Consider the following 26,715-nt stretch of genomic DNA (forward strand, 5'->3'; position numbering starts at 1 on the left):
GCTAAAGGCAAGGATCCTAGTTCGCTCATTTTGAATGCCCTGCAGCACCCAGCACATTGCCCAGAGCAGTCATCAATAAAGGATTGTTTACTTTGATTGGAGAAATGCTCCTTTCTTCCCAAGTGTATATTACAGGTCAATTTAAAACACCTGGCTTCTGTGTAGATAGGGTGAGAAAGTTACCAAATGGGAAAAGACTTTAGAAATCCTCATCATATTTTCACCATGTTTTGACAGTTTTGAAACTGCGCAGCCTATTGCTAACTGACAGCCCAGATGTATAAACTAAGTTCAAAAGAAGGGACAGAAATGAGATATTTAAAGCAAGAGTGGACCTATATACCATCAAAATAGCATGCTGGTTTCACCAAACTCAGCTTCAAATCTAGATCTTCTGAAGGTAGATTCCTACCCACAGAAGTTAATCTAATGTATTACATTATGATTCCAATTACACTTCTACCACTACTGCTTATTTAATTTATTTTATTTTGTTTGACAAAAATTTCTTGAGCATCTACTATGTGCCAAGCCTAGAGTGACCAATAATCCCAGTTTGCCAATGACAGAGGTGTTTCCTGAGATGAAGGACTTTTTAGTGCTAAAACCAGAGAGTCCCAGGCAAACCCGAATGGTTGGTTTCCCCAAAAACTCTGTGTTTGATGTTGGATATAAAGCAGTAAAAAAACAAAACAACAACAACAAAACCAGATATGGTCCCTGCCCATAGGGATCTCTATAATCTAGTGGGCTTTTCTTTGGGGATGGGAGGGTCCCCAGTAATTACAAATAGATTTGCACCCTTTAACTATACTTTCAAGTCATTCATGTTAGATTTTATTACACAGTAATCAAGTCCATCCAACACTTCCAGGTGCTAACACACAAATCTCTCAGCACAGCTGGCTGTCCATGTGGAAGGAAGATGAAGAACTTTGGAATAGGAGAGTAAGCAGAAGTTCAGTTCATGAATGTGGTCATTGTTCTGCGGCTGTGAATTCCAACCAACTTTAATCACAGCCTGAGCCAGTTGTCTGTTGTTCTTGGATCAGCAGGCATACTCTATCTTCGGGTTCTCAACCCTCTTCGTGACACTCATTTTGACCTGTTGGGTGGAACAGTGCCTTCTTTGGAAAGGGCCAGGAGATCTGAACCTTTCTGGGGGAATGTGGAAGTAAACTGACTGTGGCGTCTGCTGATGTGGCCATCACAGCTAGCCGGAGCATGACTTTTTTTTCCATCATTGTTCCATATGCATCCCTCCTACAACTGGATACTGGGTTCAAGAGAAAAACTCTTCCACTCTTGGGTCAAGGGCCTATGGATGACTCAGTTTACCTCATAGAATGTCAAGCCTTCTTCTAGATTGGGAGTATGAGTTTAACAATCCGATGGTCACCACCCACTCAACAAAGCTGAAAGTCCTGGTTCCTCCATTCCAAGAATCAGTGGATTCTTGGAATCAGAATCACTTCTAACTCTATGGGGGACTTTTTCCCTTCACTCCCCAGACTTCCTTTCTGCTGGGCTTTAATAACAACCACCAACTGATTTTCTACAATTGGCTAGACACGATGCTATGTGTTTCTTTTAATCCATTATTCTATTTAAAGTGCACAACAACTCAAAGTAGACATTATTACCCCACTTCCAGATGAAACACAGAAAGGTTAGGCAACTTTCCCTGGGTCACATATTATAAATGGACAGAGTAGAATTTGAATCCTACTCCGTCAGACTCTTCTGAGATTGGTTTGATGACCCAAAAAGGAAGAGATCTTGTATGCTTGAAGGTAAGTATGAGAAGGACTATAGGAAGAAAAGCAATTTTGCATCCGTTGATCTCTAAAACTTGCTTGGAGCAGGGGCAGGTAGGACAGGGAATGCTGCAAATCAGGAGGAAGACTGGACAAAAGCCCTGGTCTACTGCTCTGCATTAGATCAAATGTAAACTTAGTTTATAACTATATATGAGTTTGTGCTTTGAAGCAATAACGGATTAATTTAAAAACTGCCTAAGAGGGGCGCCTGGGTGGCTCAGTTGTTAAGCATCTGCCTTTGGCTCAGGCCCTGATCCCAGGGGATTGAGCCCCGCATCAGGCTCCCTGCTCCGCTGGGAGCCTCCTTCTTCCTCTCCCACTCCCCCTACTTGTGTTCCCTCTCTTGCTGGCTGTCTCTCTCTCTGTCAAATAAATAAATAAAATATTTAAAATAAAAAAAAAAACCTTCCTAAGAAGGTTTTTTAACGGCATTTTTTTTCAACAAACAAAACTAAAATGCTTAATTTCATTTCCATGGAACTTTTTATGGCAAAGATGCTCTAAGTGCCTTAGAAATACCCTTTGGAAAGATACAGATCAGAGAAGTGAGGGAATCCTCCCAGTCAGCTCTATCATTGAGGCACAACCCTGAGGGGTTCAGAGCCTGACGACATCAGTGCCCATACTATCCATCGATGCAGTGGTGGGATGGTGCAGGGATCCCAGAATGAGCATTTACAAATGAGGAACGTGATGCCTAGAGTCATGTGTCCCTAGTTTCTCGCAAACCACCTAATTCATAGCAGGTGTTCTATAACTTTATTGAATAAGTGGACAAATAAATAAGCTAAGTAATTTTTCAGGAGGTCACGCAGCAGGGACAAAACTCCAATGTCCTAAATCTTAACTCCATCCTTGATCTATTTACATCATCCTCTAGGTGAGCCTGGCCAACTTTAAAGTGGGTATTTGGATGTCGAAATGAATAGGGCACTGTGCCTGACTTAAGCAATATCAAAAATTTAATTAGAGATGTGGAAAAGATGGAATTGGTGAAGACCTCCAGTTATCCAGATGCCAGGACCATTCGGTGTGGTTGGCTTGATTTCTAATGTGCATCTGCTCCCCCTCACCAATCCCCTTCCACTTTCATACCATGCACAGTTCACAGGACAAAGTCAACAGTCAGTTATCATCTGTGTGGTCATTCACCCCATTGTTGTCTCTCCCTGGTAATTGTTTAATCTGGCTTCCCCACATTTCTTGGCTGCCGGCTCCCTCCTGCCCCATCAGTCAGGTTGTACTCAGGCAATGTAAAGGCACAGAAAACATTTCAAAGTCAATTATAACTGATTGGGTGTTTATCTACTGCTCTGGATTATCTCCATGCCCTATACAGATACACAGCATAGGCTGGCTGAACAACCATCTATGGATTGGGGAAACTTCTAAAATTGGTACTCAGCTCTCCATTGTCCGTGATAATAGAGGAGTGAGGAGTGTGGATGCACAGAAGATACATTTTTAAAGATTGAGGTATAATATTACACCTGTTCTAACTGTACATTTTATTTTATTTTATTTTAAAGATTTTATTTATTTATTTGACAGAGAGAGACAGCCAGCGAGAGAGGGAACACAAGCAGGGGGAGTGGGAGAGGAAGAAGCAGGCTCCCAGCAGAGGAGCCTGATGTGGGGCTCGATCCCGGAACGCCAGGATCACGCTCTGAGCCGAAGGCAGACGCCTAACAACTGCGCCACCCAGGCGCCCCTAACTGTACATTTTAATGAATTTTAAGGTATTATATACCTGTGCAACTATCACCATAATTGAGACAAAGCTCATTTCCTGCATCTCAAAACATTCTCTTGTGCCGCATCTCGGTTAATCTTGCCCTACCTTGGCCCCAGGCAACTAAGGATCTGCTTTCTGTCACTATAGATTAGATTTGTCTTTTCTAGGGTTTTCATATAAATGGAATCATAGAGTATGCACTCACCAAAGTTATTTTTACTTGACTTTGGAATAGCTTCTCCAATTTCCTTCCCAGTGATGTCTGGTTCAGGCTGATATTAAAATGAGTTCATGTTCCCTACACCCACAGTGATTTGACAAGGTGGGCAGAGCTAGGACTTGGAAGAAATCTGAGAGGTAAGAAGTGGAGGCTGATGAGAATATAATTGGCAATGAGGAGAATGTTGGCTCTTCACAGCATCGGTAGAATGTGACAAAGAGTGTGTGCCCACTTTGCGCCCTGAACCCATTTTCAATGTCGTTCAATACAGCTTCTCCTACACCTAACTGCCTAGGAATTTTGTGCTCTTTGCCTTGAATGGGCACTTGATTTGGAAACTCCAGACTCCAGCCAGACCCTCTCAGCCACGGAGTCATTGCACCATCTGGTGTAAACCTGGGGATCTGTCACCCCTCTGGCCTGAGGCATTCCCACCTCCACGGCCAACTATCACCCACTACAATGCAACCCCCCCCCTTCAGTTCCCCTGGCCCCCTCAAGCAAGAGTCCAAGAGCTGGGAAGTGTCAGACTCCCTCCAGCTGCTGTTAGGTTCCTGGGTCGGAGCTGAGCTTGTGAATACATGAACGTAGAGGAATACCAGGAGATTAATCGCTGGAGAGAAAACAGGAACAGAAGAAAGGAAACCCCAGAGAAGACAGAGCAAACTAGACATGAAAGAGGTGAAGGGCAGAGGCACAGCCCAAAAAACAAAGCAGGAAGCAATAGAGGGATGGATTTTTTTTTCAATCTAAGAGAAATCCTAAAAATTCACTCCTCTGCCCAAAATAAATAGATTCAGGCCCAGGCTATGAGAATCCTTGAAAAGTGGGTTTTAACATGGAAATGCTGATAAATCTTTTAAACAACCTATACACCCCCCAGGTATTGCTGGACAGGCTTAATCCCTTTAAACTTCCAAGAACGTCAACTATGGTGTTTAAAGTCTCGTAAATCTGTGCTAGCTTAAAATAGGGAAATATAAATCATGTTCAGGAGCTTAGAGGTAGGGACAGAAGATGGGCACCCTAATGCCATTTAAAACCACAGCACAGGCTTTTCATCAAATTATTCCAAGAAAAGCTGAAATGGAAAATGCTCAGGTTTCTGAGTTGTGGTTCCATACGTTCTCAATTTGTTCTTTTTCCTTCTTTTCAGGGGGTGGGGTGGAGTGTGAGGGAGTGTTGACGAGCTGTGTAGCTGCAAAAAAAAAAAAAAAAGTTGTAAAGACCTATCTCACTTAGTCCTATTTTTACACAAAATAAAACCCAAAACAAACAACAACAATTTTTAAAAACTACTGCCAGAAGTCATTAGCAAACAGCACTATTTCTAGTAAGGCACCAACAAAAATGATGTCTGGTTTTTGTTAAATGATTAATTCATGCCAGAAAGTAAAAATTGTGGATACAATTCTACTAGTAGGGGCGCCTGGGTGGCGCAGTCGTTAAGCGTCTGCCTTCAGCTCAGGGCGTGATCCCGGCGTTCTGGGATCGAGCCCCACATCAGGCTCCTCCGCTGGGAGCCTGCTTCTTCCTCTCCCACTCCCCCTGCTTGTGTTCCCTCTCTCGCTGGCTGTCTCTCTCTGTCAAAAAATAAATGAAAAATCTTTTTAAAAAAACCAAAAAACAATTCTACTAGTAATAGCTACTTCTTCTTTTTCATTCCTACTATATGCCAGGCACCTCCTGTGTGAAGAGGGCTAGGTATACTCTAATTTCAGCCTCACAGCAGCCCCATGAGAAATATTACTCTCTCCGCTTTATAGATGAGGAAACTGAGGTTCAGACTGTTTAAGTACCTTGCCCAAAGCCACGCTGCTGGTAAATGACGGAGCAAAAATTCAAACCCGGGGTTTGCTTTGGAAGCCCTGATCTTATCTACAGTGCCACCACCCTTCTGTGGTGTAAGGATGCAGCCCACAGACCACCTGGATGAATCCCAAATCACACAGTCTGAGAACGGATGTGCTTTCATCTCTTTCTGGGCCTGGTCCAATGACCTTTTCAAACCCCAAAGTCTTAGAAAAGTCTGCTCTGTTAACTGAATTTTTACTCAAAGTTCAGACCATGTAGAGAAAAATCAGAGTTGCCGCACTTGCGTGGCTTTCTTCAAATCCCAGTTTTCCTGCCCTGATGTACCACCAAGTGATCCTGGGAAACGCTCTGAACTCTAGTCCCCTCACCTATTAAATAAGGAGCTAGAAGACCTACCTTCTGGGTTGTTGGGGGGATTAATGTATAGGAGCACAGTCTGGAGACTGCAAAGGCCAGGCAATTGCTGGGTCTTATGATGATCACGGTACTTTAAATATAATGAGGATTAACCACCCCACTGAAGTCTAGTTTCACAGGGAAGAGAGAAGAGAGAGGACATTTGAACCACTGGGATGAAAGCCAGAATTCATTTCGAAACGCTCATGATTGAAAGACATGCATTTGGAAGAGGGAAAATTTATGTCTCTTTACCATCACTTCCCAAAACATTTTCAGTGGGGTATCAGTAGATGTTTCCTCAAAAGGTCATGGTCAGAGAGATTTGGAAAACACCATCTCTCAGAGATCACAATGCACCTTGTCATATTAAAGGTCCTGAGAAGTCCTACCATAAAACAGTCCCTGCTTTACCTAGCAATTCCTAAATGCATGACCATAGGAACTTGAGTTTTGGGTTTCCATCTCTCAAGCATCTCCCAGAACACTAGGAAACACAGTTTAGGAGATGCCACTCTCCATAAAGATGGCTCCCCCTGCCCCCATCAGTACAGCATCTCAGTCAACTCTTTCCTTTTTTCATTTAAATTTCACATCACATTGCAATGAGGAGATTCCCCAACACCTGTGAACAAGTTTGCAAAATACCAGGCCTGCCCAGAGGACAGTACACAGAGCACGCCCCCAGATCTCTGGGTGCAGGCCCCACTGCCTTAGATAAGAAGACAGAGGAATAAGAGGAAGGGTGGTTCTCTTTAGCAGCTCTCCAGCAATGTGTGCGTAGTGATGCTAACTTATCCTGGAGAATTGTCTTAGTTTGGGGTCCTCTAGAAGCCGACCTTGAAACAAGGATTTGAGAGCAAGTAGTTTGTTTGGGATTTAATCCAAGGAAATACCAGCAAGAGAGTGAGGAAATGAGTCAGGGAGGGGAAGACAGCCAATAAAAAGTGAATTATGAAGCCAACCACACAGTGGACAACTATTGCTTAATCTTGCTGAGGAACAGTAGAAAACACACACCTCAGAATTATCCCACCCAAAGGATGAGGTTGCTGGGATATTTATACATCATCTCCTATCACTTATTGGTTGAAAGATACTCTGGGGGATGGGGGCCAGTTAATCTTCCAAAATGTCTGAACTGCCATGGACCTCAGGCCTAGTGACCTTCCAGGTTTCCAGATGAAGTCCTCAAGCACCGACATGCAGATACTGGCCGTAGGAGGATGTCTGGAGCACTGAAATGGTAAGACCTGAGGGATATGGGTCTGCTTCTGTGTCTCTTATACTTGCTCCATATTTCCAGACAGAAAACCAAGTTAAGTGTACCTTTACCCCTCGAGCAATTTTCCAGGTATTTTTGAGTTACAATGCCATGCTAAATGTGAACTTGAGTCCATAGTCCCAGGCCAAGAAGATGACTGATCCAAGGACACAGGTGACCACTGCCTCCTCTTTCCCCTGATGCAGTGTCTCTCAGACTTTTTTCTGGCTCCACATCACTAATATTTCTCATTACAAGCAGTGATTCTCAAAAGCTGAAGATAGGAGGAAGCCACATTCCCCCAGAGGTGATGCATGAGAATCTGTCTTGTTACTGGCAATAACTCTCTACTCCTATGTTTTTTCGAGTTCCCAGGGGAAGTCTCTTATGCACTCAAGAGCTCTTCTCTTGTTTTTCACCTCTGTCCCCTCTTATTTTTTCTGTGACCACACTGATGTCTGTGTCAAGGCTGGTGGCTCAAGGAGCTCCTAGAGCTACAAATCCCAACGAACCAGTGGTTCTATACTCCCCAGAGTCCTCCCTAGTTAAAGTCTTACTGAGTCTATGTGAAGTGGGAACACTTTGTGTAAAACACTTTCCCCCACTGCTATCCAGGTAGCACCTCTGTTTATGTTCCTCTGCTCACAACATCAGTTGTGACATCATATTCTTCAGATCCTGCTTGAGTTGCTAGCACTTGGCTCATCATAAATACCCAGGAGAGATACCATGCCCCCTCCTGATTCCCCCTTTCCCCCCCCAGGAACTTGAACAAAACAAGTTCCCTCTTCCTTTAGGCAAATCAGTCCCTGGCACACCTGCCCACTTTTCTTTGGAGAGATACGAATCTACTTTAGGTTCCAGATCAGACAGCTAGTCATCTTCTACATTGTGGTACCTACATAGAAGAGAACCACTCAGTGGGATTTTAGATTTTCTTCTATATGTTGGTGCACCTGTGAACCCAAATGGCTGATGATGTATTCATGGGACTCCAGTTAGGTCTTAAAGTTTGTTCCCATTATATATAAAAAAACATACTGACCCTTCTAGGAAAAACCCATGGATCCAAGAATCTCAGAGATCAAAGGAGGAAGTTAAGATTATGCACAAGTGGTATAAAATCTAAAACTACACAATTTCCAGAATAAAACAGGAAAAAAAATCTTTGCAACTTTGGGGTAGACAAAGATTTCTTAGTATACAGAAAACATGAACAATTGTTTTTTAAAAAAGAGTTGATAAATTGGACCCAAACCAAGATTTTTAAATGTTGCTCTTTGAAAGACGCTGTTTAAAAATGAAAAGTTATGCCACAGAATGGAAGAAATTATTTGCAATACACAAATCTGCCAAAGGACTTATATCCAGAATACACAAAGAATTCTTAAAATTCAATGATAAAAATACAAACAAAACAATTTTAATCTGGGCAAAAAATTTGAAGCTACAGTTCGCCAAGGAAGATATACGAATGGTCAATAAGCACATAAGAAAAGCTCAACAGCATTAGTTGGAATTGTGTATTAGTCATTTTACTAATTAAAACCACAATGAAATACCATTACACACCCATTCACACGGTAAAATATTTTTTAAAATCTGACCATACCAACTGTTGGCAAGAATGTGGCTCAGCTGGAACTCTCTTAACAATGCTGTTAAGAATGTAAAATTGTACAACCGCTTTGAAAAAGAGTGTATCCGTTTTTTAAAATGGTAAGCATATACCTGTCATTTGATCCAGTCATTGAACTCCTATTTATCCAAAAGAACTAAAGCAAACATGAAAGTTGTACATGAATATTCATAGCAGCTTTAATCATAATAGCCCCAAACAGAAAATAAGTTAAATGTCTCTCAACAATTGAATAAAGAAAATGTCATATATTCATACAGTGAAATACTATTCAGTGATAAAAAGGAATAAATTATTGATATGTCACTAAGATGAATGAATCTCAAAATAACTATATTGAGCAGAAAAAATATCCAGACACAGAAGAGTACATACTGTAAAATCCTATTTATAAATGGGGCATCTGGGTGGCCCAGCTAGATAAGTGTCAGACTCTTGATTTAGGCTGAGGTCATGATCTCAGGGTCATGATCAAGCCCTGCAACAGGACCTGCGCTCAGCATGGAGTCTGCTTGAGATTCTCTCTCTCCTTCTCCTCTGCCCCTCCCCCCACCTGAGTGCTCACTCTCTCTCTCTAATAAATAAATAAAAGCTTTTAAAAAAACCCTATTTATACAGAATTCTGGAAAATGCAGTTCCCTATAGGAACAAAAAGCAGATCAGTGGATCTGTGGGGCTATTGGGGCAGAGAGAAAAGTGGACTGCAAACATGGACAAGGAATGTTTTGGGGATGATGGAAATGTTCTATGTGTTGACTGTGTTGGTGATTTCTCAGGGGTATGCGTCTGTCAACTCATCAATTGTATACATTTTGTCAAACCGTATAAATTTAGAACTGGGCAAAGAGAGAGTTAAAGAAGAGAGGGAGTTGAAAGCTGAGAGCCCTCATGTCCTCAGGGAAGTTCAGAGAAGACCTCTTTCGTTGGGTGGGAGGGTGAGTAGGAGGCTGCAGCGTGGACTGAGGGCCAGCTAGCTGTGGTCAGAAGAAGGGAGATCTCCTCTGCCCTTAAGGACCACTCACTGGTGATCAGTCTGAGCCCTGTGAGCCCTGCACACATCCTCCCTGCCTGAAAGGCTTTCCCCTTTCTGACCGCAACTGTCACTTATAATTCTCTCTTCTTCCAAAAATTATTTTCTAATTTATCCCTGCCCATTGTGCATTCACAGCATGATCTCCACTAAGTCATCCATACTTCCTTTCACAGCCAGTTGTTGCCCACAGCTATATTTGCCTTGGGGGCTAGATATTACCAAGCATTGGCAAGGAGGTGGGGAAACAAGGTTCTTATTTACTGCTGGTATAGCCATTTTGAAGGGCAATCAAGGACCTTAAAATCCAGCAAACTGACCCTTGGGTATACATCTGGGGAAGTTCTCCTAGGAACACAAAGAGATGTATTTAAGGAAGTTCACTGCCACGCTGTCAGAGTAACCTAAGTATCCATCTCTAAGGAATGTACAGGTAAAACGTGGTATATGAATACACCAGGATAATGAACTGGATTTCCACACGGCAGTCTGGATTGATCTCAAGAACAGAGTTGAGAGGAAAAAGTAAAAACAGAATGAGATTTATAGCATGATTCCATTTATATATTACACACCCACATAAAACAGCCTTGTGTATTTTTGTAAGGGTGCTCATATAGCTAAGTAAACATCTGTCAGATGGATTGGAAAGACTATATTAAATAAATTTGAATGGATGCCTATGGGAGGAGGGCAGTGGGATTGGGAATAGCGGATGAAGGGAAAAACAAGAAAATAACATATTTTTCTTAAAAAAAAAAAAACAGAGTCCTTCCATGGATAGATGATGATATTCTGTGAACTGAGAAAGGGATTAATGCAAGCATATGCTCCTGAATTCCAAAGGATATAAAGAAGACAAAGTTTAGATATAGACAGATGATCAGTACACACATACACATGCATGCACACACACACACACACACACACACACACACACAGGTACACACATACACACATGCTATTTCTGTGTTTGTTTCCATATTCAAAATGAACAAACTAACTATACCACTGGTGTAGTATATTACTTTCCTATTGATGTTGCAACAACATACCACAAATTTAGTTGTTTAAACAGTGTAACTTCAGCATCAGATAGTTCCGTGTTGGTAGGAAGTCCAACATAGGTGTCACTGGGCAAAGAGCAAAGTGTGGGCTGGGCTTTCTGGAGACTCTATGGGAGAATCTGCTTCCTTGCCTTTTCCTGCTTCTAGAGATGATTCCTTGACTCAGGACTCCCTTCCTCTGGCTTCAAAGCCAGCAAAGGCAAGTCTAGTTCTTCTCACATTCCTTCCCTGACTCTAACTTCCTCTTCTGCCTCCCTCATCCATTTTTCAGAACCACTGTAATTACATCGGGCTTACCTGGATAATCCAGGATAATCTTCCTATCTGAAAATCAGCTGATTAATTCCCCTTTGCCACATAGGGTAACAGATTCATAAGTTCCAGGGATTAGGACATGGACATTTTGTGGTCCATTATTCTGCCTACCACACCTTTACATATGGCAAAGAGCAAAACCACAAAACCACATACTCTTTCTTATTGTGAATCAGTTGTTCAGCCAAATAACAAAAAATCTCTTGAGTCCTACTATGTGCCAGGTCTCTGTGGTGAGAGCTGAGGTTACAGTAAGGGTCAAAGATTGGGAGTTTGGAAATTTTTCCTTTTCTTTCCAACAAAATTCCCACCCTGGCTTATTTTAGCTAAGGAATAAGTGAGAAGTAATCTGATTAAGCTATCCTCATTACATGAAATGACTGGCCTATAGTAACCCTCTAGAAGGCACATTTATATGCTTTTTGAAGGAGCGCCCTAACCCAGGGCTTCTTAAACTTTCATGGGCATACGAATCACATGGGAATCTTGTCACTGCAACTTTGATCCAGTAGGCCTGGCACAGGGCCTGAGCCTCTGCTCTTCAGACAAGCTCCCAGGCGATACTGCCACTGCTTGTCTAGGAAAGCAGGTGGTGGAGGAAGGCCCTAACTCAAACAAAGCACTACTCCTATGCGATATTCAGTCTGACCCTGCCACCAATTCATCCTGATGAAGGCTTGCCCCCTAAGAGGTAATGGTAGTCAATAAGTCAACCACAGCACCACACTTTGTCACTATGACCAAACACCTGCAGCAGGGGGGACACTCTGCCTTCTGGTAATAGTTTCCCACAAGGATGGTTTCTGACCAAGACTCACGTTCATCCAAATATGGGGGGGGGTACATTTTACAATCCTTAATATAATAATGAGTCTCTAGGACTCCTAGGCCAACATCCAAAACTTATGCCCCCCCACCCCCAAGCGGTGACTGAGTGACCCAGTACCCAGATCCATAGCTATTGTTGAAAATGTGTAAGGTTTGAATCATTTGAGAGTTCTCCTACCAGACAAGGTAAAAAAGGTGGATAAGATTCAACCTTATCTCTCTAATGGGGATTCAGTTTTATATACTAGCTCCTTTGGGAAGTGAAGGGATGACATGGGCAGGAGGGCAGAGCAGAAGCGAGAGAATCTCTATAGGTAACTTGAGAATCTTTACAGGGCTGATGAAACCTTAGTAAAGCACATGGACCAACGGGAGGACACATCATGGCCTGAAGTGAACTGATCATGTAATTGTAAGGTAAAAGGAGGCAAGCTCCTACATATACCATAGGGCTGTTCTTGATTAATGAGTTTGGGCAAAACCCCTTCATAGTACACTTCTGAACATTAATGTACTTGGGTGTACTCTGACCTATGACTTCCCCAAATCCTCGTTTCAGTCTCAGCAAGAGATCACTTGGGGAAATGAAGCAGAACCATAGTTATGGTCCCCTACCTTCTATTTGCAAGATAACTAGGTATAGCTCATCTTCTTGGCACAGTGCTTTTCTACTATTTCCCTCGATGCCTCTTTGAGGACCCTCCATTTCATGTTATCTCTAGGCCTCCTTCCTACCTTATCTTGGGTGGGTAGTTGCTAAAAACTCTCCTGTATGGCCTAACACTGCTGCAAACGGCACAGAGCCAAACTTGGCACCTGTGCGATAGACAGCGGGTAAAAAGCATGACTCTGTAATACTGAAAGGGAGCATACTCTGGCTAGAACAGGACTTGGGGCAATCCATTCATCCAGCATCTAAACCGGATGTTCTCTAGGAGAGCTGTTGCCTATTGTAGAACAGATTAAATTAGGCGTTACTATTCTCTCCCACCCTAAGCATTCATCCAAGTATTAAGGTGTCAAATTTTACACCTGGCAGGAGATTTAAGACCCAGTCTACATATATCACTGTATGGAAAAAGAAAAGGAAGTCTAGATAAGGGAAGAAAATCATTCAAGCTCCAACAGACAGTTCACAGCAGACTCTATATTCAAACACAGCTCACAGAGTTCAGGTAAATAGTTTGAGGTCATATGTCTAGTTGATGGCAATGCTGGGACTAGAATTGCCTCCAATTTCAAGACTTCTTTCCACTTACAGCCTCTCTCAACCACAGCTAGAACACCCTTTCCCCACCCTGATTAAGCACTCACTAATGCCTTTGCAGATATCCAGCGTGAGTGCTGGGGAAGAGGGTAAAGGGAGCTACCTGGGAGTGCTGCTGATCAGGCCTGGTCTTCTTGGCCACAGTCCTATTTGCCTTGCTACCTAATTCCATTTTTATGGCTTAAGCTTTTTAGTTCTTCTCCTACCTGATCCCTCTCCCATGCGTGATTACTATCTTGCTATTTCAGGTTTCTGTCCAGCTGGGTAGACTCTTCCCTCTTTGTCCTAGCACTGAGTTTTTCTCTTTGATGTCATCTCATCTGCCTGGGGGGCCGGCTTACCTTCCTACCCCTCCACTGGCATCTCACTCAGTCCTTCCCACAGCTCCGCTTTTCACCACCGTCATACTTCCCACTTCCTCTCTCCCTTCCACTTCTCTTGGAACGATGGCTCCTGAATTTCTTGCTCCCACCAAACTGGGTGGCTTTTCTCCCTCTGCCTAAGGTGGGGGGACGAGCCGTGAAAGCCCCAAATGCCATCTTTCATCTTATTTCCTATTTCCAGCACATAGCCTATTTATAACTCTGCCTCCCTCTTAGCAGATTGACACAGCACTCTGCTTGGTTCCCAGAATAAATACAATTCAAGAATAAGAGACAAGTCCAGGCTCCCAGGATTCTTTTGCAGTCAGGCCTTGGTGAGGAGTTTTTCTGCCAGCATTTGACAAATGTCTCTGATGGCAGCTGTGCTTCTCTGAGCCCATCTTCCACTGTCCTGGAAATTCCTTCCATACAAGATTTTCTTCCTGGCAGATTTCCCTTCCTGATTATGTCTAGACCAAGCTCATATTAAAGGTGGGTGTTATTCCCCTAACATACATTGACTATACCATAAAAGACACTTAACAAATATTCGTTGGGTGAATGAATGTTGGCATATTAAGACCAGGCATAACTGAGTTTGTGGCAAGCCAATACAGAATTATAGCTGATCCACAAAGTCAACAGTATATACAAAAATTCACATTTTTAAAGCAAAACCCAATTTCTTATGACACCCAATGTCTCTGGTGTCCCCGTCACCAAATCATTATAAAACCTGAAAGGAGGAGTAACATTTACAGGGTGTCTTCCACTATTCGGAACTGTGCTTTGCTTACGTTATCTCATTTATTCTACAACCTCTGAAATAGGATTTTCGTCCCCACGTGCGGTAACAAAACTGAGACTCCGGTAGCTGAGCACAGCTTGCCCTAGAAAGAGTAAGTGGATTGCACCCAAGACTATCTGCCTTCCAAGCTCACTTCCAAAGCCTGAAGAGGATCAGGCAACACGTGCTGATGATCCCTGCTTCCGTCTGCGGCTCCCCGCCTAGTTCTCGCCTGCTTGACATGTAATAGGTGCTCGAACAAAAGTTTTTAACAAAATCATCAGATATGCCATTTCAACTTAGTTTCTTAACATGATATTCTAATATTCTGGGCTTGATGGAGACACTTCAGAGGAAATCCACCACCAAGCTTTAGAAGGTTATCAGATGGGGATACACGAGCCAATCTTCCCTGTCTCCATCAAGGAGAACAGATACGGGATGAAAGCTCAGCGGGCAGGGTTTTGGTTAGAACTAAGGGCAACCTTATAAGACGCTGGACCAGGCTACTGAGGAAGACAACATATTTTGTCTGCAGATCCCCATCTGTCTGGGATGAGCCAGGTTCCTGCCTGCTGGGAGGGTCTTTGCTTCTGAGGGTCTGCAGAGGCCCAGGAGCTGCTCTCTTGCATTTGCGGCAACAGAAGCTGCCGCGGAAACTGTCCTCGTTCAGTGGCATCCTCTTCGCAGTAATGCGGAGTTGTTAGCTCCCTTGATTGCTCTCTGATGCGTAGCTTTAATTGTATCCTTGCTTTTATGTAGAGAATAGAATCATGTTCCCAAGAGGATGGCTAGGAAAACCCATCGCCTGCCTTGGAATACAAATAGGAGCCTGCTGAAAACGCTGCTTCATGGGTGGGCAAAGATGAGGGAGGACAGCTACTTCTGAAGGTCTAGGGCTTATGCCTGGAGGCGTCGCCGTCCCTAGTGCACTCTTCTAGGGGTAGAAACAGCAGCAATGTTATTCATAGGAAGCTGCCTGGAAATTACAGAGGAAATTTCCCACACACAGGAAATTGCCCGTGAGGGAGGTTTTATGCAGTGCTGGAAAGCTACCATCCCCCCAGAAAGCTGTCCCTCCCGGATACAAGAGCTTCCGTGGGGCTAGTATCACTATGGACATAATTATCTACTGAGTTCCTCAATTTTTTATGCATGGTTCTAGATCATTGAGGTTATATTGTATGTAAATTTTGTAATCTACCTCCTTTAGTTAACATTGTAATCTATAAGCCTTGGGGGGTTCAGGGTGGGGGGGAGTAAAATCTGGGCATTTTACAGTAGAGGGTGACATCAGACAGAATTGAGAGCAAATGACAAGCACTGCTGGGTTGGCTCCTGGGAACTTGAGTCGTCCTGTCCCACTGGGGTTTGGTTTACCCATTTATACAACTTCATGGGGCAGTGGGCAGTGGTTAGTTCTAGAAGGTAGGATTAAAAGAGTTTTTTTTTTAATCTTCTCTCAATTTCTTTTATTTTCTAAATTTCATAATAAACCAGTATGACTTTTATAGTCAGAAAAAATTATTTTAAGTGTTTCCTCTTTCTGCTGCCAAGAAAGCAGCAAGGCATTAGAATCTGAATCAGCTGCAGTGAAGAGGCCACCCAAGCTCATCTTATGATGCCTTAGGCTCCTTATCCATGAAATGGAAGAGTCACCCTGGACCCTCCCACAGTAGAGACTGTAACACCATACATAACCTCTACAGAAGGTGACGTCACCTTTGGACCAGATGAAGAGAGAAGGAGCCCGCATCTGGAAGGCATCTGAGCGTCATGATCCACCATTCCCCACCCCTCCAAAGACCCCAAGCCTGTCAAAGGAAGGTCATTCATTCACCTTATTGGTGGTCAAAATCTCCCAATTTAGCCACTATTGAGAGCAGACTAGAATCCAGGTATCTTTAGAGCTTGAAAAAAAAGGAGTCAAGCTACCTTCTTTTCCTATGGTCCATTTATAGGGCTAACTCTTATTAGGCATAAGAGACACAGTGCCTAGGGACCACAATACTTTTAGAGGGCCACAAAAATGTTTTAATAGATAATGTATTTGTCATTCTGTCAACACAGCTGTAAAATATAAGCTTTCATATTTGCCCATGAAAGCAAAAGTGCCTAAGGTCCATGAAAATCACAACGTAGCCCTGCTCAGCCCATACCAGCCTCATATTTCCCAAGCCCTTCCATGAAATCAAGGTGGACTGTGGACCAGAATGCCTACTGCTCCTCTCTATTCATCTTCTTCGTCTTTCTGGTACAAAAACAAAAACAAAAAACAGAACTTGGGTGTGGATTTTTGGCATGAAAATAACTAACTATTAGGTCAGACTGAGACCCCACAGCAGATTAAGACAGATGAAGACATATTTAGCAGACAGCAGGAGAAATAGCTTTTTTAATTGCCTACACAAACAACCATTACAACACAGGAAGGATAAGAAGCAATAACTCTAAGAAATGACTTGGCATTTCCCCCTCTTCTTAAGAATGATTACCCCTCATTCCTTAGGATAAGGTGTCTGTGAAATGTGAATATCCTCTTTAATAACTCTGTTCCTTCTTTTCAAATTAGAGTTATAAATAAATAAGTACAATTTGCAAAACCATTTGATTACATCCCTGTACTTTCCCAAGAGTCCCTAAGGAGGCACTTACACCAATTTTTGCCTCATTAAATATTTAAATAAAAACTCGAGGTGAATTGTGGGACGAAACGGCATTTATGAAGCACACGTTTGGGCACAACGCAGCACGGAGTCTTGGACTCCGGCAGCAAGTAGAACATTTGGTCCCTGCAGACCAGCAATAGAATAGCTGAGTTCTGGAGGGAGAGAGTTCTGAAGGGAGGGAATCTTGGTTTCAAGGGAGGAAGCCAGTACAGAAACCCCCAATTTCACTCCGAGTGACTTACTCAGTAGCCACGAACACACAGCATGCCACCAGGAACCAGGAAGTGAGCACACAGAGCAGCTGAGCAGCCAGTCTCACGTCTCAGAGCCCATGCCTCCATCGGCTTTAAGACATCGTGTAAAAGTTGAATCAAACCACCCCAAATACCTCTGGTATGAAAGTAAGTAATCTAAGCTCAGAGCACTTTGTTTATGAAATCAGGTGATTTTTCAATACTATCATGACTTTCCTTGGCAAATGTTCATTGAGCACGGCTCTTTGCCAAGACGCTGTACATGATATATGAAAATAGCCTCCACCCACAGGAGCTTGCGATGTGTTTGGGAAACACAGGAAATCCCGGACGTCAATGGATCACAGCAGTATCGGGCGTACACCCTGAGTGACATGGAGCAGTCCGACTATAAGTTCCATGTGGGCACCAAGGTAAGGGCGAATCCTCAAGCAACTGCCGAGGCACTGAGGATCCAGCAGGAAGCAGATGGCACACTCACAAGATTTAACTAGAGAGAGTGTAACTAAGGAAATACCGACTAGGTGTGGGCAGACTTAAGCCATCCCATCACAGTGGTGAACGCGGGGACCAGCAACAGTGGGAAGTCATTGCCACCTTTGGCCTGAAGGCGCAAGGCAAGGACGGTGTCTCTGGAGCTCCGCAAGAGTTGGTGCAATGGAAGGGGGGATGTTCTATGTGAACTGAGGCTGTAGAGGGACTGGAAGCTCGGGTCGAGATTGAGAAGTAAAGACCCAACCTGTGGTCACGTGCTGATACCTCCCGGGAACTAGAGGGCAAGGGAGCCAGGGGACACAGTTCTGGGACACAGATAAGCAGAGAGTGGATCCAGAGGGACAAATGGACAAACCCAGCATACAAGCTGGACACCGTGCTACAAGCTTTAAGAGAAAAGGGAGATTTCTTGGCATAGAAATGAAGGGAGAGGGGGCGCCTGGGTGGCTCAGTCATTAAGCATCTGCCTTCGGCTCAGGGCGTGATCCCGGCGTTCTGGGATCGAGCCCCACATCGGGCTTCTCCGCTGGGAGCCTGCTCCTTCCTCTCCCACTCCCCCTGCTTGTGTTCCCTCTCTCTTTGGCTGTCTCTCTCTGTCAAATAAATAAATAAAATCTTAAAAAAAAAAAAAAAAGAAATGAAGGGAGAGGGCATCTGAGGCAGAGGAAGATAGGTATATATAGATAAAGGTAATGGGAAATATATATTTTTTTCTGCCAGGAAGTAATGTATACAAAGTGCATTTTCTTAAGAAGAGTCAGACTATAACATTCAGGAAACTTGGAGGAATAGACACGAAGCAGGGTTTCTCAGTCTCCGCGCTACTGACGTTTTGGGCTGGTTGAGTCTTCATCTGGGGACTGCTCTGGGCACTCACTGTGGCATGTTTAGCAGCGTCCCTGGCCTCCACCCACGAGATGCTAGCAGCCATGCCCGGGTGTGGTAACCGAAGGTATCTTCAGACATTGACAAAGTCTTCTGGGGGGCACAAAATTGCTCCCAGTTGAGAATCACCGGAAGAGGAAAGGAAAGAGACCCAAGAAGGTAGAAAACTGTTGAAACACAGTGCAGACAGGAGATGCTAAGGGCTTAGACCCAGTGTGGCTCAGTGACACTGATAAGGAAAGGACCAATGCCACAGACCCTGTGTAGGGGAGCAGGTAGGCTGCATGAGGAAGGGTAGAGGGGTTGATGGAGGGTGACTTCAGTTTGTAGATTGGATAACAAGTAGGATAATGTCTCTCCTGGCAGAGCTATGAATGTGTGAGGCTGGCCTTGGGGAAGGATGATGTCTTCTGTGAACTTGTTTGAAGGAAGCCTGAGGCGTTTAGACAAGGGCCTAAGTTGAGGAGGGAGGCTGGGACTAGAGGTGCGAATTTGAGTCATCTACAGAGAGACAGGCTCTTCTCCTCCTATGGATAGAAGTTCTCAGGGAGGAAGGTGGAGAAGCCAACCACTGAAGTTTTCTCTTTTTTTTTTTTCTGGCAGGGGACAGGGTAATGTGCATATTTAGAATAATGTGAGATGGAAATAGCTGGTGCCAGAGGCAGGAAAAGTAGGCAGTTTTCTGTGGGGGAAGGCGGTGCAGCCCAGTGCCTGTCCCTCTCACCAGACCATCCACCGCGGGACTATGTCTACCACAAGAGATCACCTCTCTCTAATGTGGGAGCAGTCCTGAGGAGAATCAAAGCTGCCATAGAAGCCACAAGTGTCAAGACAGGAGAGGAGCCTTGTCCACCCCCGCCCCCACATAGTTAACAGCCCTCTATTTTTTTTTAAATTGCTCAAATCCTGAAAGAAGTAGACTTTGGGGGCGCCTGGGTGGCACAGCGGTTAAGCGTCTGCCTTCAGCTCAGGGCGTGATCCCGGCGTTCTGGGATCGAGCCCCACATCAGGCTCCTCTGCTAGGAGCCTGCTTCTTCCTCTCCCACTCCCCCTGCTTGTGTTCCCTCTCTCGCTGGCTGTCTCTATCTCTTCAAATAAATAAAAAATTAAAAAAAAAAAAAAAGAAGTAGACTTTGATTAGGTGGACATTTTCATTTGTGTGGGATAAACAGTTTGTTCTTCTTAAGTCAGCAGTTACAGTAAGTGTTGTTCCCCTAGAGTCCTAAAAGAAAGGTTACACACAGAGGTAGCAGGAAGACCTGAGAATTCAGATCCCAAAGGGTAGCCATGCTTATCTGTCTCTGTCCTCCTCTTTGAAGAAAGATGGTGGACCTTCTTGGGTTCCCCCCACCCTTCTTGGGTTTTACCACAAAGATGCATTTTATGGTAGGCAGAATTCTAAGATGGCCCCCAAGGTTCCAGCCCACCCTGGTGTACATGCCTTGTATAATCTCATCCCTTTGAGTGTGGGTGGGACCTGCAGATGCGATGGGATATCACTCCCATGATTAACATCACATGGCAAAAGGGAATTTTCGGTTGTAATTAAGGTCCCTAAGTAGTTGACTTAGGGTTCCTCAAAAAGGATATTGTCCTAGGTGAGCCTGACCTGATCCACTGAGCCTTTAAAACAAATTGAAAGAAAGCAAACAGCCATGTTGGGAACTGCCATGAAAGGACAGCATTGCTGGGAACAGAGGGAGGCTCCTAAGAGGTGAAAGTGATCCCTGGCCAACAGCAAACAAGAAAACGGGGACTTCAGTCCTATAACAACTAGGAACTGAGTTCTGCCTACAATCAGTTAGCATGAAAAAGGACCCTGAGCCTCATACAAGCCCATAGCTCCAGCCAACGCTTGTATTTTAGCCTTGTGAGACCCTTAGCAAAGGGTCCTGCCTGGGAACACTGAGATCATAAATTTGTGTTGTTTTTAGCTACTACGTTTGTGGTAATTTGTTATGTAGCAAAAGAAAACTAATGCACGTATGAAGAGCGACTATGTCCACAGGGTGGACTGGCTCCCTGTGGAGACTGACAACCACACCCTGAGCTGAGCTCCACAAGTATGAGGGGCCTGGGCAGGCTGACCATGGTGTGACCCTTGCTGCTCCCTAGACCCAGCTTCCCCATGACCCTAGCAGCCCGTAGGATAGGGCCACAACTCATTTCCTCCTGTGAGATGGCCAACTTAAGATCTGAAAAAGTGAACCATAATATAAGCCACACAGGATAGGTAGAACTTATTTTCTGAGCTGAGATGGCCATGGCACGAAGGCTGGTCAGGATTCCTACCCAGGGTGCCAGATCTGTCCCTTCCTTGGCCCAATATAACTTTGGCCCCTCAGCTACTGAGCTACCAAAGCTGAATAGACACTGATATATCACTTCTCAGGAGGGCCTCTTAGAATCAGGAAGGAGAAGGAAGAAAGGTGGAAGGAGAAGAAAAAAAGAATTTTATTCAGCCAACAAATATTTATGGTGCTCATGACATGTGCAGCCCTCTCCTAGGCCCCAGCAACACACAGTGAATAAAACAAAAATCCATGCACTCCAGTGAGAGAATACAGACCAATTAATAAAACAAACATTTAAAAATTTAGTATGAATGATAATAGAGCAGAGGAGGAGTTGGAAGGGAAAAGGTTTGGAAAGGGATATCAGGAGTGTAGTTTGGGACATGTTAAGTTGGAGAAGCCTATTGGGCATCGGTGGTGCTATCAAGTAGACAGTGGGATATTCTAGTGTGGGAAAGAATTGGGGCTGGAGATATAAATTTAATATCTAAGACATAAGACCAGATGAGATAAAAAGGGAGTATGTGGATAAAGAAGAAGTCCAAGGGTAAATCCTGGGACCCTCTGACATTAAGGTATCACAGAGAGAAGAAAGAACCACAGTCAGAGTTCAGTCTTCTGTAACAAAATACCACAGGCTGGGGGACTTAAACAACAGACATTCATGTCTCACAGTCCTAGAGGCTGAAAGTTCACGGTCAAAGTGCTGGCAGAGTGGTTCCTGGACAGGCCCTTATCAAGGTTTGCAGAGAACCACCTTCTTGCTGTATCATCACATGTCAGAGAGAGCAAACTCTGTCTGTCTCTCTTCCTAAAAGGGCACTAAGCCCATCATAAGGACTCCGCCCTCATGACCTCACCTAAGCCTAATTACTTCCCCAAAGTCCCACTGACAAATACCATCACATTGGGGTTTAGGGCTCCAACATATGCACTTGGGAGAGGGGGCACAAACATCGAGTCCTCGGCAACTAGCAAAAGAATTGAGAAGGGAGAGGCAGTGAGGACGGAGAAAAACCAAGAGAGTGTGATGTCCTGGAAACCAAGGAGAGAGTCTCAAGGATCAGAGACTGATTATCAGGGTCAAATGTTGTTGACAGGTTGAGTTGAGGCTAACAGATAACCTTTGATTTAAGATCATGTCATTTTGGGATCTTGACAAGAATAGTCTCAGTGGAGTGATGAGAATGAAAGCCTGATTCAGGTAGATTCGAGAGACACTGGAAAGAGAAATTACAGGCGGCAAGGGCAGACAACTCCTTTAATGAGCTTTGCAGTAAAGGGGAGTAGAGCAGTGGGGCAAAGTCGCAGGGGAATATGATGGGAGAAATTAGAGCATATCTGTACATTGACGGGAATGAAGGAAAAATGAAATAATGAAAATGTGTACGATTTTCAATTATGCAAGAAAATAGAGTGTGACCCATTTGATGAGTTTACTTAGATTTTATGTAATAGCTGAAACATATAAGAGAGAACATATAAATTCTGAAGCACAATGAACACCCACAAAACCACCAACCACACCAAGAGCTGGACCACCACCAATCATGTCTATTTATGTGCTCCTCACTCTCCCACCCTCTGCCTCTCAGAAGAAAGCAACTTCCCTGAATTCGGTGGTTATCATTTCCTATAAAGTCGTATTCTCTTCACTATAATTTGTTGTATTTATTGGCTGATAGATCAAGGAAGACCTCACTTCTGTCCCTCAACCTAGCTACTGCAGATGGACATCAGACCACGTTGATCAGTATCACAAAATTCCCCTCTCACATTTAACCTACCACACTAAAAGTCCATTTCTCATCTTCCATCTCCAGCTAGCCACTGCTTTACCAAAAACACCCCTTCCTCACATGAAGATCATTATTATTCATCCCTCTCTGTATAGCATCCTCCACACAAAAGCAGGAAGAGACAAGCACACCTTCCCTCTTACGCACACAGAACAGACCCCATTTTTGTCCCGGAAGATATACCTGCAGCACTCAAGCCTCCAGCCTCCCCCTCTAGCCCTAAGGCAGGTGCCAATGCCCGGTGGCCCCTCCACAGGGGGCCAGGGAGGCAGGTGGTGGCCAGTGGTTAGGCTTCTTTTATCCCCAAATCACCTATGGGCAAGTGGCCATCCCCAGATCAGCCAGGACTCTCCAGGGAGGACCCGCAAAACTTTGACAAATGCCAAGAGATTGAGCCCTTTAACAAATGGATGGCAGCAGGTTCTGAAAAGCCTTCTGCATACATAAACCAAACACCCAGCCCCCACGCTTACTCACTGATGCTTGAAATTGCTTTAAGGAGTGACAACGGCTCATCTCACAACTGGAGAAACCTTTGAAGGCCCTGGATGAACTGATCAGCGCACACTAGTGTGTAAAAGGACTGAAAGACTTGATGATGTAAGGGGCACTTTAAAATAAGTGTTAAGTGACAAGAGGTGTAGCAGAGAAAGATGGGGCTTTTCTTGCCTCCCTGGGAGCTTAAAAAAAAAATCTTGAGATCAGAAGACTTGGAATCAAATTTGTCCCTACTGCCAGCTGCTGACCACAGGCAAGTTACTCAAAGTTTTGAACGTTTTTCTTATTTCTATCCCCCCCCCCCTTTTTTTAAATAGGCTTTACGCCAGCGAGGAGCCTCACGCAGGGCTTAAAGGCACGACCCTGAGATCAAGACCTGAGACGAGACCAAGAGTAGAACACCTACCGGACTGAGCCACCCACCTAAGCGCCCAGAACCTATTTCTTACTTCTAAAGTGAAGGTAGATACCTACCTCCAGAGTTACTGTGAGACTTCCGTGCCATGCTACTCGGTGAACATCTTCCTTCTTTCCCTGTTGCCTCAGGCATCTGGAGTTCTGTGCATATCCTCACTAACTCTGTCCCCTGTTTTAGCATTATAGAGATTAAGGGCGAGGAATCTGGAACCACGCAACGCAGGTTCAAATCCTAACTCCATTACTTGCTGTGATCTTGGGCAAGTTATTTGAACGCTCTGTGCCGTTTCCTCACCTGTAAAAACGGAGATGAAAATAGTACTCGCCTCATGGGGAGATTGTAACCATTCATATGTGTCATGCACTTAAGGAATCATTTTGGCACACGCACACAAAAGCACTCCAAGTGCTTGCTCCTATTATTCGCAAGGGCTCCTCCTCACCTGCCCACTTTCCACGAGCCAAAAGATCATTCTAAGCCCCTCCACTTCCGCTCTCTAAAATACAAAGCCCGCTGTAAATTGCCACTTTGCCAAAGCCCATTGTAAATCCCCCAGGTTTCCGAGCGCCCCCAGCCCTAACCTTGAACAGCCTGGCCATCTGGTCCTCCCACCACAAGGAAACCCCCGGCAGTTCCCAACTCCCCCAACCCTGCAGCTCTGAACTTCCGCGATCCAGACTCTGGGGGCAGGCCTAGAGGGGCGGGGCGGGGCAGGGTGGGGCGCGGCGGGGCGCGGCGAGAGGGCGGCTCTGTGACGTCGCGCCCGGGCCCTTCCGCCGCGGTTGCCAGGCAGCGCGGCCGGCGTCCAGGTTGCCAGGCGAAGGCCAAGCGCTAACAAAGCCTGGTCCCGCCCCACCTTCCCTGTCCGTCCAGGCCGAAGCCGGTACCGTCTTTCCCCGCCCAGGTTCTGCGGCTTTCCCCTCCGCCAAGGGTGCGTGGGACTGAGGCCAGACGCGAGGTGTCGCCTCGTACCAGACAGCCCGTTTGGGAGCGAGCCTCAGGTAGCCACCCTAGAGGGGAAGTGGATTGGAGGGAAGCGCCGTGAGCGCCCCCAGGGCTGCGCGGGTCTGAGGGAAGAGTCCTGCCCATGGGCCCATCTGGATTCCGAATCCGTCCTTGTTCACAGAGCAAGAGGAGAGGGCTGTGATCTCTCAGAGAATGTGATCGTGGTGATTATTGCTCTCTGCCCAAACTATCTGTATATTTTGTTCCCAGAGCTACTATTTTATGATTTCGTATACAGAGGACAGTGATTTGAAACCAGAACAGACTCTGGGATCAGAGCCCCCTCCAGACTAGCCACACCACTTTTTTTTTTCCATATCTATGGGGGGATTGTCATGAGGATTAATGGGTGTGAGTAACACTTTAAAAACTGCTATCAATCATTCATATTCCTAATATCTATTGATCACTGACTGTGTTCCAGGCTAGGCATTGGGGATTCCATAGTGAGCAGAAACTGACTGTTCCTACCCTCAAGTTCAGTCTATTGGGGGTGGCAGATGTTAATCGAAGAATTACACAGATACTGTAAAATTAGAGCTGAGCTGCGTGCTGCCAAGGAGGGGTAGGTTAGTGGTACTCAGAGAAGGTGTAATGGAACAAGCAGTCAGGGAAAGCTGAGCTGAGATCTAAGAACATGTGAAAAAGTGGGGGGGTTCATTCCAAGCAAGGATAATCATGTGTCTAAAACCCACCATCTCATATTCCAAGCCCGAACAAGTATATACAATTCCCTGGGCCTTGGTTCCAAGAGCTGTTCATAGAAACTGCCTCTGAGATTCTGGTGTTGGAGACTTTTATTCATGTAACTGCAGCTTTTTGTTAATATAACTGAAGCTCTATTTAGCCTACACCAATAAAACTAAAAGAACAATTCCAGAAACATATCTATATTACATATTTGATAAGACCTGTATTATTCCGCACCCAACACATACGTGTTGAATCTGCCACTCCACATTGGGAAGCATGTAGGCTTCACGAAAAAAGGAAATCTGTTGAATTTTAAAGAGTTGTAGGGGCCTGGAAAAAATAAATGAGGAGGGCCTACCAGCACTTTATAAAGCATTAGAATCATGGACTATTAAGATAAAATGGACCTTTCCTCACTTCTTTTATCTGCTGTGAACAAATGGTCTATATTGCTCAAAGGCAGAGAAGTTGGGCTTTGGTCCCTCTTCAACCTAAGGAGTCTATGATTCTCTCTGTGGCTCAAAAGTACATGGAACTCCTGAGAGTAAAAGGGAACATGGAAGGAGAATCTGACCTGCCCTCCTTCAGTGTTCTCCATATGTACCACAGCGCCACCATCTACCCATTCATCCAAGCTTGAACAGTGGGGTGTCACCCTACATTCCTTTCTCCTCCTCCCACAGTGGTTACCAAGTCCTATAGCTCCTGCCTTTCTTATCCCTCCCCACTGCAACTCCTCAAGGCAATGATGCTCTCAAGAGTTGCTCCCAAAAGTGTTGCCATGTTCTTTTAACCACGCTCCCTGCCTAAAGCTTCACTCCACTCCCCTCAGCCCATGTACGCAGGTGTTGACCGGTTAGTGCGTGTTTCAGAGTCCAAGAAAGAGAGAGAAATCATATATAAGCTGAACAAAGAAAGTTCAACATAAACAATTTTTAACTATAATGGGATTGGAGTAATGGAAGATTGGTTAGTAAGATGTAAAGAGAGATCTAAAGTATACAGGAATCACTAATATAAGGAACAACCACTCCTCTTGAGATAGATCACCCAAGAAGGAGCTGCTCTCCCAAGAGCTTGTCAAAGAGGGTGTGGCCAGAGTTCATTGAATGGTAGAGAAATTGCTGAGGTGCCAGGCAGGCAAAAATCCACAGTCTAGA

At 44.6% G+C, this 26,715-nt stretch overlaps 1 long non-coding RNA gene across 1 annotated transcript; it reads right to left on the reverse strand.

Annotated features, from left to right (window-relative positions):
- Positions 1 to 814: 814 nt before the first annotated feature.
- Positions 815 to 24,542, reverse strand: LOC123802153 (uncharacterized). The gene is made up of 3 exons (XR_006782446.2): positions 24,439 to 24,542; positions 23,914 to 24,151; positions 815 to 4,973 (listed from the first exon to the last, which is right to left on the reverse strand). It is a non-coding gene; the product is annotated as an uncharacterized LOC123802153 (long non-coding RNA).
- Between the last annotated feature and the right edge of the window lie 2,173 nt (positions 24,543 to 26,715).

This window comes from Ursus americanus, chromosome 4 (genome assembly GCF_024610735.1).
Source record: "Ursus americanus isolate L20-20 chromosome 4, mUrsAme1.1.p, whole genome shotgun sequence".
Taxonomy (NCBI): Eukaryota; Metazoa; Chordata; class Mammalia; order Carnivora; family Ursidae; genus Ursus; species Ursus americanus.